Source organism: Archocentrus centrarchus, chromosome 22 (assembly GCF_007364275.1).
Source record: "Archocentrus centrarchus isolate MPI-CPG fArcCen1 chromosome 22, fArcCen1, whole genome shotgun sequence".
NCBI lineage: Eukaryota > Metazoa > Chordata > Actinopteri > Cichliformes > Cichlidae > Archocentrus > Archocentrus centrarchus.
In genome coordinates, this window is record NC_044367.1 from 25,702,055 (window position 1) to 25,715,673 (window position 13,619).

At 39.3% G+C, this 13,619-nt stretch overlaps 1 protein-coding gene across 2 annotated transcripts in view; it reads left to right on the top strand.

The window, feature by feature from the left end:
- Positions 1-6,916: 6,916 nt before the first annotated feature.
- The window catches only part of lrfn5a (leucine rich repeat and fibronectin type III domain containing 5a), a 108,456-nt gene continuing 101,753 nt past the window's right edge, over positions 6,917-13,619 (top strand). The window contains exon 1 of one of the 2 annotated variants that reach the window (XM_030719430.1): positions 6,917-7,822. The gene's annotated coding sequence lies outside the window, so the exon portion shown is untranslated. The remainder of the gene's footprint in view (positions 7,823-13,619) is intronic. The other variant, XM_030719431.1, reaches the window with a different exon arrangement.

Consider the following 13,619-nt stretch of genomic DNA (forward strand, 5'->3'; position numbering starts at 1 on the left):
AGTGCAAGGCAGAGAGCATAGAGCAGATCTCACCATGAAAAGAACATGTGTACACACACACACACACACACACACACACTCCAGTGTTTCATAGAGCTGATGTTACGTCAGGACTCTTGGATAAAATAACATATTTATGCTGTTCTTAGCTTTTCAAAAGTTTTTGGACCAGAAGCATATCTTATTAAGAAGGTTTGATCCTTAAAATTAAGAGAATTTCCTAAAATATCACAAACAGTGTGAGCTACTCTAAAGATCACTGGGTTTGCCATCTTTATAAAACTTGACTTATCATTTTACTGCCACTTCTTTTTCAGCAATTGTGTAATGCAAGTGTCAGTGTAGACCTCATATGAGACACCTCTATAAAGCAGAAAAAACTGACCTGCTACAGACATCAGATTATTAAATAATGTGAATTAACATGAATTTATAAATTTGTAAATTTGACCTAATTCGCCTGCTAACTTCTTGACAGTCTAATGATGATCCAAGAATTTTGTTTTTTCAAACGAAAAGTTTTACATCATGTACATCTGCAGCTCAACACTGAATTTTTTTTTTGTAAGACACCCTACAACAAACTCACTATTACACAAACGCACACAAAGGAAAATGACATTTGTATGGAAACTGTGGTGTAATGTTGGCATTTAGGTTCATTGTGGTAGCGCAAAGATAACTGTAAGATTCTGCGTGTGTGTGTGTGTGTGTGTGTGTGTGTGTGTGTGTGTGTGTGTGTGTGTAATTTAGCATGGATAAAGCGTGTTTCTCAGCCTTATTATTCTCTAACAAAGCTGAATGTGTCAGGGCTGTCAAAACTTTGGCTGATAATGAACCTCATGCGGTAGACTATCTGTACTGTAGATGCTTCATACACTATAGATGACTCAACAGTATAAAAAGCTCTTCAGTGCTTTAGTGTCTTATTTTTCAGCTTTAAACCCATATAATATTTTTTATTTAATTGTGTTTTACAGTTGCCTTTAGCCCGTCTGTGCTTCTGTCTGTTTTTAAGCAGGCTGGTCTTTGCTTCTGTCAGTCTCAGGCTTTAAAGCCATATAAACTTTAGTATTAGCATACAGCTACATTTTTAGCATTAAAATCAGCTAAATCTTCATTATAGAATGGTCCCTTTATCCCTTTGAAGTAACAGTAATAATATATAACAGAGTATACTGTATAAAATATAAGTGTGGACCCAGTGATGTTAATTACATAAAACAGTGTGCTTCAGCTCTCTGGTACGCTGATGCTGAGGCGTTTAGGCCGGTGAATCCAGCTGACTGATTCTCTGCATTGTGCTGGAATAGATAAGCTCTTTGATCAAAGCTCTCTGACTTGTTCAAAATGTAATAAATATCAAAATAACTAACTTTTGATCTCATTATAAGTAATAAAATTCAGGCTAGTATTGGTTTATTTCGTTTAATAAGCGCATCAATGCAGTCGTGTTGTGACTCTAGCCCTCTCCATATTGCTGAAATGCTCTCATAACAGTCTGAAATGGATCTGCTGCTCTCTTTGACTCCTAACTCTTACTTTGCACAGCAGAGCCGTCTGTCTGTGCTGCCATATTGTCCAAGATGCTTAAATTACCTCCAGTTTTAGCAGCTATACTGAATTTAATTAGGGTGAACTCTCATTAATTTGACTTCCACAACAGAATAAAAAAGGGCAGGCAGGGGGATTACTCATTAGTCTGGTTTCTGTATTAGTAATATGCAGCCTAAAGTCATCAGAGTTCATTTCTTTTTTTTTGCAAGTTGCAGTTAATTATCAGAACATTTAATAACATCACACGTAAATGCATTATTCCTAGTACTGTTATGTACTTTCATCAAAGCATCATGACTGCTGAATATAAAGAAGCAATGTGGTCAACAGGACCCTGAAGAGAAACTGCAGAATAAATCCTTAAATTTAACATTTGTTTGAAACGCTACCTTTGTATCATATGTGCATAATATGTATAGTAATATGAATACACTAGCCCGTGTTGAGACTTTTGATTGGTGCTGCATAATTCAGGCTTTATTGTGTCATTTAACTTTGAGGCAGCCAGGTGATTTTTACCCCCAACTTTGATACAGTGTTCCAATAACATAAATTCACTGGACTTCATTGAAACTGTACTGCAGAATGCTTGCCAGCATATTCAGACGTGAGCTGTATTACATCAATGTTATGCTGCGTAGCCACCTTTATCACTCACAAAAAAAAAAAAATCAGCTATAGCCTGATAAGTAATTTCATAAGACCTAAATGTAACATAAGTCCTGCTGCCGCTCATCATATTTCCCTTCCATATACAGGCTCTAATTGTATTTTCTTCATCGTAGGATAGTCACTTGTGATTATAGTGGGGATAAAATGTTGTTTAACTTTTCAAATTGCTGAAAATTTCAGAGCTCTGATTCCAAAAGTATCCTAGGGTAAAGATGATCATAAAATCCATGTTATCAGTCCTCCTGAGCTTAAGAACCACTTCCCTGAACCACTATAGCTTAAGATGTGCTTAGATATGACACCAAACCTGCAGCAGGCAGGAACATTAGACTTTCATTTGATTCGTCTACCAGCGTCTGCCCTCGTGATCCTCCCCTCCCATTTTCCTCCTACTGTAATCATCTTTTCTGGATGAAATGCCACTCTCCCGATACAGTCTGTCTTCTTTTATTGGGTGTGTACATTGTATGCCTACAAAATATCATTTACAATCGATGACAAGCGTGCTCACACAAATACCACCACTGCTTGATTTTCGGTATTTTATGTGCAGTAAAGAAACAACTTCCTGCAAAAGCCACAAAACTGATCAAAGTTTTCTGTCTTATAAAAAGTCATAAAAGGCAGAAAGCTGAAAGCTGCTGAGATGCAAACCTTCTTTTTCCCCATGACACACATGCTACAACAACACACACGCTTTGTGATTTATGTATTTTTACTAGCTAACTTATATAGTGGAGTAGCTCATGATAAATTACTTTTAAAGTTTGTTCATAAATCTAGAAATTGAATCTTCCAGTGGTGCATATTAGTGTATGTCCTTGTTTGCTAATAGCTGGAGCAGTGAGGCCAGAATTGTTCATCTAAACATTTACATGCTCTAAGTGTTCTTGTTTTGTTTTGTTTTGTTATTATTAAAGGAAAAAAATGTATAAAAGATTCAGAGGAAAAATTCCTGGATTGAGTCACTGCTGAGTAAGTAGGCCTACATCCCTGACCACTCATCTGTGCGCAAAGGGATTGCAGTCAATATTACCTGCTGCCATCTGCAATAGCCATAACAGCTAATCAATAGCTTGATCCATAGTGACAGAAGACTAAAGCTTCAGCAGCTTATGTTGATAGTGACAGTGCCTTTGTGCTCCCATCTTCAGGTTTTGCCTCAGTGGATGGAGGATGACACACACACACTGCTCGGCCTGGGGATTTTTGTAGCTTCAGTTGCAGCCAATTCTATGAAAATATTTTCTGACCCAGTCATGTTCTGGTAAGTGAAGAGAATTAATAAGATTTATTTCTAAAGAGTCCGATCTGACAACTACAAGTTCTGGAACAGCGATAATTTCTGGATGTTATAACAGCTTCAGACTGCTCTAAAAGGCTATTTCTGTAAAGCAAATGTTCTGAAGTGATAATACAAATATCACTGAACCACAACTTTACACAACCTTACACCACATCAGACCTTATCTTCAATCGGTTACTGGATGTCTACCTCTGTGATCACTGATCCAAGTCTCACTGAGCGGATTTTTTATCTAGCCATCCAATTATTTCCGTCTTACCACTGTTTCCAACACGGTCCCCAGATGATCATACAATCAATGCACTGATCAACACCACTGGAAGTCTCTGCTTTTATGGGCTCAGAGTACCAAGAGGATCGATCAGTGAGCACTTGTGCCACTGTGCTTGTTAAGAACAAGCCCTTATTATATATGATATAAAATGCAGGTAAGACTGATTTTTGGTTTCAAATGAAAATTTAAAAAAAAGCTCTAAAAATTGTCCTACTTTACCTGAATTCAAATCAACCATATTCCATATTGATTAGTAAAAATAAGTGACAACTTCACCATCATCGAGAGCTGCCAAAGGATTACTAAAGCCACTATGACGCATCCTGCGGGAGCATAAATGTTTGTATATAATATGCTTGTACAAAATTGAACAGGAAATTTATTTGAAAACATTAACATTCATTTTACTGGACTCATAAAATGAACCTAACCACAACAAAGTACCATTTCGGGATTTATTACATCACTGAATGAACAGATAATCAACATGATTTAAAAAACAGTGTAGCAGATGAGTCTGATTAGGTTTCGAGTGTCTAATCGATTGGTGATTTCCCACATTTGTGGAGTCTCGGCTAACAAATAGATTGTGATTCAGCGGGGAGCTATCCCATCAGCCACCTGACAATGTCGCACTGATTTTAACATCTGTTAAGAGCCAATCAATAAACTGATTGGCAGCAGCAGTAGCCTGAAGGTTACACTTTGTCCATTTATTGTCATTCTGCGGGACTGAGGTCACACATGTAGCAGTAAACATTTAGGTCCATTAAGGTGACATTCTGGAGGGACATGTAGCACAATTTACATGTTATTTGAGTTATTAAGAAAAAATTACCTTATTTAATCTCTCAAATATAATCTCCATCCAACAGGACACTTTAATTCAGTTTTTTTTTTTTTTTTTAAGCATACGGCAGTGCTCTTTTATAAGAGTTTTCCAAATCTTTTTCTTTGACCGTGTTAAAGAATCATTTTGGTGTTGTGACTGTTTTGCATCAATCAAATTTGTCAGTGGTTAACTGTATGTACTGAAAGCAGAGTCAAGAGATGAGGTGCTAAATCACATGGAAGAACACACCTTTGCACACCATGTTGTTATTTCTCATTTACCCAGAGATAAATAATGCAAAGTTAGCGTGGCCAGTAGAGACTCCGTAGCCACGTTAACAGGCAACATGCCTTTAAGGTAGCTAACCCAGCAACCCTGCTGATGATTTAGACCGTCCAGCCCACTGATTAATGAAAACATTAATGCTTACAAAATGAGACAAGCCATCAGTCAGAAATTATAACACAACAGAAGCTTGACTATATTATAAACCAATACACAAAACTTGAAATGCTCCCCCTTTTTGAATTTCCTTTCTGCTCCAGCAATCCAAACCATAGACCACCCAGTCTCTGATTCAAGAGACCACCACGAGTCTTATCAGCGTCCTGCAGAAAACCCGTATCTTAAATTTTGTCTTTTATGGAATGGAGAGCTGATAAGACCCCACAGATCTGAGCAACTCCCCTGTGAACAGCTGAATCTGACATCCCTGCAACCAAACCTCAAGAATTTTAATATTTAAGGTATGTGACGCTTTGCAGTCTGGGTCATGTTCCCAGACCAGATATCCACTTGTCTCATACATGAAAACCAAACAAACAAAAACAAAAAACATTCCCATCAGACTGGATAAATTCCCTTAGCTCTGCCAGCAGCCCCTTCTTTCACCCCCCCTCCTTCTTTTATAGTGTTGTTTTGCATCAGGGAGGGGGGGTCATTTGCTTACTCACTCTCCGTCTTCTCTTTAAGCCATAACCCTCTCTCAGATAGAGACAGAGAGACAAGAAGAGGATGATTTGGATGACAAAATGACAGGTGATGAAAATTTGATGTTTAGAGTACTGTAGAATTCCAAATGGGGTGGAAGAGATTAATGATCATTATGAATAATGACGAGGGGGGCAGAGACAGCAGAGGTTTGTGGGTACATCTTCAGCTCAGGGTGAAGGTAGCAGCGTGCTCCATGCATGGAATGAAAATGTGCTTCAAAGAACAACTTCCACGCACCGTGTTGTCAGTAGTGTAAAATGCCACAGCGTTACCAGTGGGGAGTCCGGAAGTAAGGTAATTTGGACTTCAAAATTAAAGCCCCATTGCTTATATCTCTATATGGGGTGGTGCTAAACTGAAACGTAGATTATAATCTAGGTTACAGTTTATCACCACCCCACCTATCTACCTCTCTTGTTCAGTCTTAAATTGGTATTTTTAGTGCACAGCTAAATTAACTAGATTCACAGTAGAACGTGTACAACATATTACACATGTTCAAGTTTGACCACATTTAACTCGTATTTTAGTGTAACTGATTCAATGCATTTGGGAATTGACCCACTTTGGCAAAAGTAACCCCGGGTCACCTTTATGCTTTTGGTACAAACACCATCTGCATTGTGTTGGCTGCAGTCCCCTTAAAGCAGGGGTGGGCAATTCATTTTCCCAAGGAGTCTCATGAAAAAAACAGGGACTGCTATAATATAATAATGATATAGTATTAATTAATATTAATTTATTGCTTTATAAGCTTATTTGACACTTTATATTTATACTTTATAAGCTTATTGGAGCACCACAGCAGTCCCAGTTTCTCATGTGGACCTTTGGGGAAATTAGTTGCCCACCCCAGCCTAAAGTGTTCAGTAGGAGAATTCAGGTTCATATGAGATCATGGATACACAGGACCGTTGTATGGGCAGAAGGTGACAATCAGACATTTAAGGAACGTCTTAAGCATTTTAATATGACTACTTTATTCTACCATATTTGTCATTTATGGCATTTTTTTTTGGGGGGGGGGGGGCAAATTACCATCCAAAGAATAGTTTTTTGTTTTTGTTTTTTCTTGGTTTGTTTTTAGAAATTTACAGCAGTCCACACATTCGCGCCGAACGGATTAGTGACAAAGCGCGCATCAGATGTTTTATTGTGAAATCCGTTTGAGGAAGCCAGGTTCTTCTGTCGTGTGAAACATGGCACTTGTTGTTGCCGCTGCGCGATGGGGATTAACTGTAACAGAGCAGCGACCTGCAGAGGACCGCGAATCAGGTAAAGCTGTCAGTGAGAGAGTCACCGGCCGGCAGCTTTGCTGGGACGTTACTGATCTTTTATTCTGTTTTATTTTCTTCCCTTTTATACAATTTCCTCTTCTCTTTAACTCCTGACTGCAGAGGAGACCCAGAGAGTTACCGGAGGGTGAGCGACGTGAAGAGAGACTCGGAGACAGAGAGAGAGGACAGCGAGAAAGAGAACGGGAGGGAGCGGGTGTTAAAAAAAATTCGTTATTTAAAAGCTCCTCTAACAAACCAGAAAAGGTGCTGGTGAGGATTTTTGTTAACCGTGTGCGGCAACCAACAAACTCTCCCTAACACACGGAAATTTGATGGATTAATTTGAGTTTTTCCACATTTTTTATTTATTTTTTTTACCTGGGATATTTTCTGCCTTGCAGCGGAATTCTTCCTGTTTTACCTGCCCTAGGTGAAAGAGGGAGGAGAAGGAGGGCAAGAAGAGGCGAGAAATAGAAGAGAAAAAAGAAGAAAGAAAAGGAAGGAGACGGGAGGTGGGCTAAGAGAATCATTCCAGTTTTCTCTCGGATGGGCTTCTTCCCTTACCAAGCGGATGGAGGGATGAAACCGGGAGAGAAGAAGACTGGGGAGAGTGTGAAAGAGAGAGGAGGGAGGAAAAAAGGATGTAGTCGTCGGGCGCTGTGAGAATGCAAAACGGACGCACCCCTCCGGAAGACAGGATTGAACTATAAACCTAAACGGAATTTACAGGCACCTAAAGGATATTACACACATTTACAACGATATATACATATATGGGGCATATTTTCTTATTTGGAACCTATTTGTGTGGAATTACAACTACAATTGCCACTACCATCGCAATAATGGGATTTGGAGAAATAATTGCGCGCTGACGGCCGGTGAACGAAGAAAACGTAACCTGCAACGAGGTAAAGTTTAAACTCTTATTTTTCTTGTTTTACACACAAAATGAAGGCTCGGGTTTCTCCTCCCCTGTCTGTTCAGCCACCTATGTCTCCAACTCTTTCTTCTCGGTCTGCGTCTGCTGGAGAAGGGGAATGGTCGTCTGTTGAGGGGTAAAAGAGTTATTTCTAGACTCCCGTTCACTGACATTTATTCTGGATGCTGATATGCTGCGGGAAGGAGGCAGAGGGGGTGTAGTTTGATAGCGCTGGGTGGGTGGCTGGGGGGCACAGAGAAGGTGCCAGTGCATTAAAGGAAACCACCGTTGAGAACATTGCAAGGTCAAAATTGAACCTGGTGTAAGTTAGAAATGCTGTGTGTGTCCGTGGTCTGTGCACCCAGAGGTAAATCCTACATTTCAGGCACTCTGTCTGTGTCTGTGTGTGTGTGTGTGTGTGTGTGTGTGTGTGTGTGTGTGCGCGCGCGCGCGTGCCCGATCCCGCGAGCCCAGGCAGAAAGAACGTAAAACTTGAACGTGCGCGCAACGTGCTTCTCCAACAAGCAGAAGCCCATTTAGATGTCCATGCAGCGGTTATTAAAGCACACATGTACAAAACACTGCACCTCAGCAACCCCTTTTTGTACGCCGCACGCCTCACCTGTACCTGATTGCACAGAGTTGTGTGTGTGTTCCTGTGGCTGCTTGTATGCCCCAAAATGTATACATTCATGCATCAGCGTCTGTGCGCGTGCGCAAAGCAATTAAACCCTACCCGCACCTTGTTCGCACCAAATTGAACTCGATTGCAAAAATGTAGCTTATTTCTCCGTCGTCTGTGAGTTTCAAGTAATGGTAGGAGTTTGTGTGTGTGTGTGTGTGTGTGTGTGTGTGTGTGTGTGTGTGTGTGAGAGAGAGAGAGAGAGAACGAGAGAGACGTCACTAAATGACATATATCAATCAGTCAGTTATGTGTGCGTGTGTTTAAAAAAAAAATGTCTAAACAACTTGAAATTGTATCCATTTATTAATTTGAAGGGCTCCTGCATTTTTAATCCATTGTGCTGCTCTTGACTCTGCATCAGTGAGGCAAATTTTGTGCTGGCCTCATGTCAAGAGCAGCTCTGCTGCTGTGAATGTGTTTTCAGAGCAGGAATTATGGCGTCTACAAAGATAAGAAGTCTGCAGTATGATGGTAAATATGTTTACATAACAGAAGAAAACTGCTATAACCGCAAGCCTTACACACATTGACCCTGTCTTGAGTAGAGTCCACTCTATGTAAACATGGTTGTCTATTCCTACTTCCGTTCATATAGCTTTTCAAAAAAATAATTTAGGTTTCATGTTTGTTTTGCATATCATTTTTGACAGTCTGTAGCTGGATGGTTTAATATCCCTCCAGCCCACAGGAAGCATTTGTATAAAAAAAAAAAAAAAGCATTTTGGGGCTGGCATTTTGCTTGGTCCCTTGGCTGAGACTCATTCCTGCATTATAATGTATGAAATACAGAAATGCCTTAAGAAAAATGTTCCTCATAATGCAGTTTATCACAGTATATGGTTTTGCAAAGTTTGTGTTGTTGTTCTGAGCAAGTTGATCATTCCAGAAAAAAAAAAAAAATTCCTATCTGCAGATGCCCTTTAAAAAGGTTCATTTGGGTCCTTTTCATAATTTATTACTTCAATAGAAATTTTACTAATTTAACCAAATCTGCTCCAATGAGAGTCTGAGTTTGACATGTCAACATTAACCTTGCTTCGTGTTTTCTTCCTCTCTCTTCCCCACGGCTCTGTCTCTGGCTGGATTGGAGTTTTGCCGGTTTGTACTGGTACAGTAGCTTGCATTGATTGATCAAGGCAATAAATTTATGCACACGAGCCACTCATGCTGGTGCTAATGGCCCGTGGATATAGAGGCATTATGCAAATGCATCCCCTGCTCTAGAAAAAGAGTGTGGGTGAATGAGAGGGGGAGAGAAACTGGTGATTTTCAGTACATTTTAGTTATGTTAGCTTCCTATTTATGCCTAAAAGGAGTGGTTTGCCATGCCATTAGGTTTGGGATGAATGGTACTGCATGTGTGTTACAGACTGAATTTATATTTTTTGCAAAGAAAGACTTGGAAGAAAGAGGTTCTATTAAAGCTACTCTAGAACAGTTGCTGACATTTGACTTACCCTGCTTGCATCAGTGTCAAATTAATATCATTTTAAATAGTAAAGGACCTAAGGATAAACATCTCTGGCTTGTAAGCCTTGGCTTTTGCTTATTTGTGTTCTGCTATCTATGAAATTCCCTCGTGTGTAGCAAAAGCATCTCTTTTGGTGTCTATTTTCCTCTTCTTTCTCATTATTCTTTACCATGCATTACCGTAACCCCAAAGGCTTTATCATGCTGTAGTACAGCAGAATAAAGAGGTTGTAAGGTTGTTCTTTCTTTATAAAGGCAGGGGGATTTTTATTATGCCCGTTTTTTTTTGCCCTCTGTTTATCTGTCTGCAACTTTTTCCCTCTCTCTTTCCTCTCTCTGTTTAGCTATCTGACAGAGGGCTGCAGGATCCTGCAGAGTGGGTGGTGGAGCTCTAATTCAATTTATTTTACTGCTCAGAGACAGACAGAGAGAGCAGGAGAGATAGCAAGAGAGAGAGAGAGCAGGATGGAGACCACAGATGTTAGGGAACATTTCCTATTAGCAGAGGAGAGGCAGGCCTTATAGGGAGCTGGCCTGACGATGTGACATCTGGAATGCTTCTGCAGCTGTCTGAAATTATGTGTGCATGATTGTGTGGTCATTATTGAGTGAAACAACATGTCCTTAAAATGCCGTCAGTCTAGAGGACCAAACAAAAAAAAAAGCCAATTCTTCTCTCTGGTTTTCACCAAACTATGAACAGAAACACAAATGACTGACAGCTCAGAGCCGTCAGACGATGTGGCCAGTGACATACGCAGGGCTTGTTTCTTACAGTGAAACGCAAGCAGCTGTGAACCTGTACTGAGATGAATTTTTTTTATCCTATGTTATCAAAATATTGTGTGAAAAATAACATATTAAATGACTTCCAGCATTGTAACAAATTTTCTCTCATAAACCAAAGATGTAAGCTAAACTTCGCTCAATAGATCTTAAGTGGTTCTTATAACGCTGATCCGACAGGTCAGTGTCACTGTTTGTTGATTGGTTTAGATCCTTTGCTTTTTTATCATGTGATCAGAGCTCTTCTTTCTGATTTGGTGTTGGAATCTCATCTGGCTTTTATATATTCTGTATATTAAACTATGCTGGTGACAGCTTATTGCTGAAATGTGTCTTTTTGTCCTTTAATAAACATAATGAAGTAGTTCTTTTTTTGGTGAGTGTTTTTTTTTTTTTTCTTTTTTCTTACAGCCTATGAGTCAAATTTAATTAGGAGAATTGAAGTATGTATTTGAAATCAGCAGTGGTGTGCCTCATGGTTTGATCTTGGCTCTTCATTGTGCATGTGTATATGCGACCATTAACTGAACTGTTATACAAATAACTCCCAGTTTCACCTTGACTTGCAGAGACTGCACAGAGCAGCCGAAGAAGGCCGTTTATCTCACCAAACTCTTGTGGCCTTTGTTACTCTGGCCTAAGCCACAAATGCATCCAGCTGGCTTTTCACAGGTTTCAAGGATATTATACATATTACATAAATATTAAACCCCATGCAGTAGTTTCTATTTGAATTCAGAAATGTACCTTTAAAGCTGTTACATACAGACATTCACTGCTGCATTTGCTTATAAACAATAGCAAATCTATAAATAAAAACAATCTCACAGAATGTGTTCTTATGTGTTCTTTCTTCATCCACATACCAACCAAAATACTGGTAGGTGTAACAAATATTCAGAAATAATGAGATTGTTTTGCTAGCACATACACTAGTACTGCTAAAGTGTATTTGAGCTACTAAGTTACTTAATTAATAGCCTGTCCCTGTAAGGCGGGATTAGTCTGGCTGACTGTTAGCTTTAGTTAAGATCCTGATTGAAACCCATTACAAAGTCTTTAATTATTGTAGAACTGATTTGTATAAATTTGTAAATTTGGGTCATTAGCTGTAATACACAGTCTTTGTTTGTAGTAATATACATTTTTATTCTCTGATAGTCTCTGTCTTTCTTTTCTTTCTAAGTTACATAACGTTCACACCCACATTAGCCGCCCCACCCCTCCCCACGCCACCTTTTTCCACACACCTGCTGCTTCACAATCACCCATGATGACACTACATCCTGCTTTAGGAAGCTGGTGGGGAGGATGTCTGGGTGTGTGTTTGGCTGTGTGCACATGATGATGTGAGCGTGAGGTGTGTGTGACATGACAGATGTGAGGCATGTTGGGCGATAATGAGCTGTGTGCAGCACAGATAACGGAATGTGACACAATACAGATTTCTGGCTCAGTCCCTACAGCATTGCTACCCTGTCTATATATATGTCAGTCTATACACTATGGTGAGTGACACATATGCATAAAGTATAGGTTGATTAAAAAGATATTCACATCAAACTACAGGCCAGATTTATTAAGTGGGGCAAATCGTAAAAATGCGCCCATGGGAGTGCAAAGTTGTGATTTACTTAAAATAGGCTAATTTATAAACAAGGACACAGCCAGTTCATTTCAGCAATGACCAGCATTCTCTCAAGAGCGGCACAGATTAATGGGTCAAAAATGAGCAGACCTGATGAGGGAACCAAACTAATACAGTGTCAGTGCAGGTTTGACACGTGTTTATATCTGGAAACAGCACGACAACTCAAATGTACAGAGGCAGCTAAAGGAGAATTGATATGTTTTTGATTTTAAGTGCAAACTCTGTTACAAATTGCTGCGGGCTGTGCGTTGATAAATGTTGGTGGTCTCGGGGTAAATCTGTCAGTGCAGGAGGAGCTCAAGACGTATCCAGAGGAGGGCTGCATTATTACAAACTCGTTTTCCAAAAACAACAATTACCATCAGATCCTGACCCATCCATGTATTACTGTTACTGTGTGCATTGCATGCGTGTACTCATTAAAAATTCAGAAATTAATCTAATAAACTTCAAATTGCTGCAGTTTTACAGATGTTTCAGTTTAGTATGCAGTGGCTCTTTGTGCTCTGTTTGCACACTGCTAGGAAAAGGCGTGCAGAGATGTTTTCATTGTGTAGCCATCTCTGTGTAGAAATGTGACTAAAGACGTGAAACCCTGCAGACCCAACTCACTGTAAAATGTAATTCAGCTCCCTGGAAAATAAGACACATCTGTGTATGCGTCTTGTTTTCAGGTTCTGGGATTTCCCCCCTCTCATCACAAATGGCATCAAGTGCAAAATAAGATTTTTTTTTTTTTCTTTTCAGTATTAAATTCAGCACAATTTACCTTAAATTGTGCACCACAAATTTAGTGAATTGTATTTGGGTGATTCATTTAAACGCTCTTCAACCAAAATTTTGTTTACTGAAAGGGAAAGTCTGACCAATACATATGCAACAAGCCCAACCACAAAATTACTGCACCTCATTAGTAAATGCTGTCAGCTTTTTAGCTTCATAGATGTCTTTGCACTGGTGCAGATTTTTAGTAAATCTAGCCTCAGTCTCAAAAATTAGGAATAAGAAGTAAATGAAGTTCTGTTGTGTAAAACACTTTAAATCAGTGTTTCCTGAACTTTTTAGTTTATGCCTGTATTAAAAGAAAGTTTGTCTGCTTGGTGCTTCCTCTCACATCTTCACAAGTCTGCAGATTATAAGTTAGGCAAAAATTTGTTGGGTACAAAATGTGATTTTGTTTTTTTTTTTGTTTTG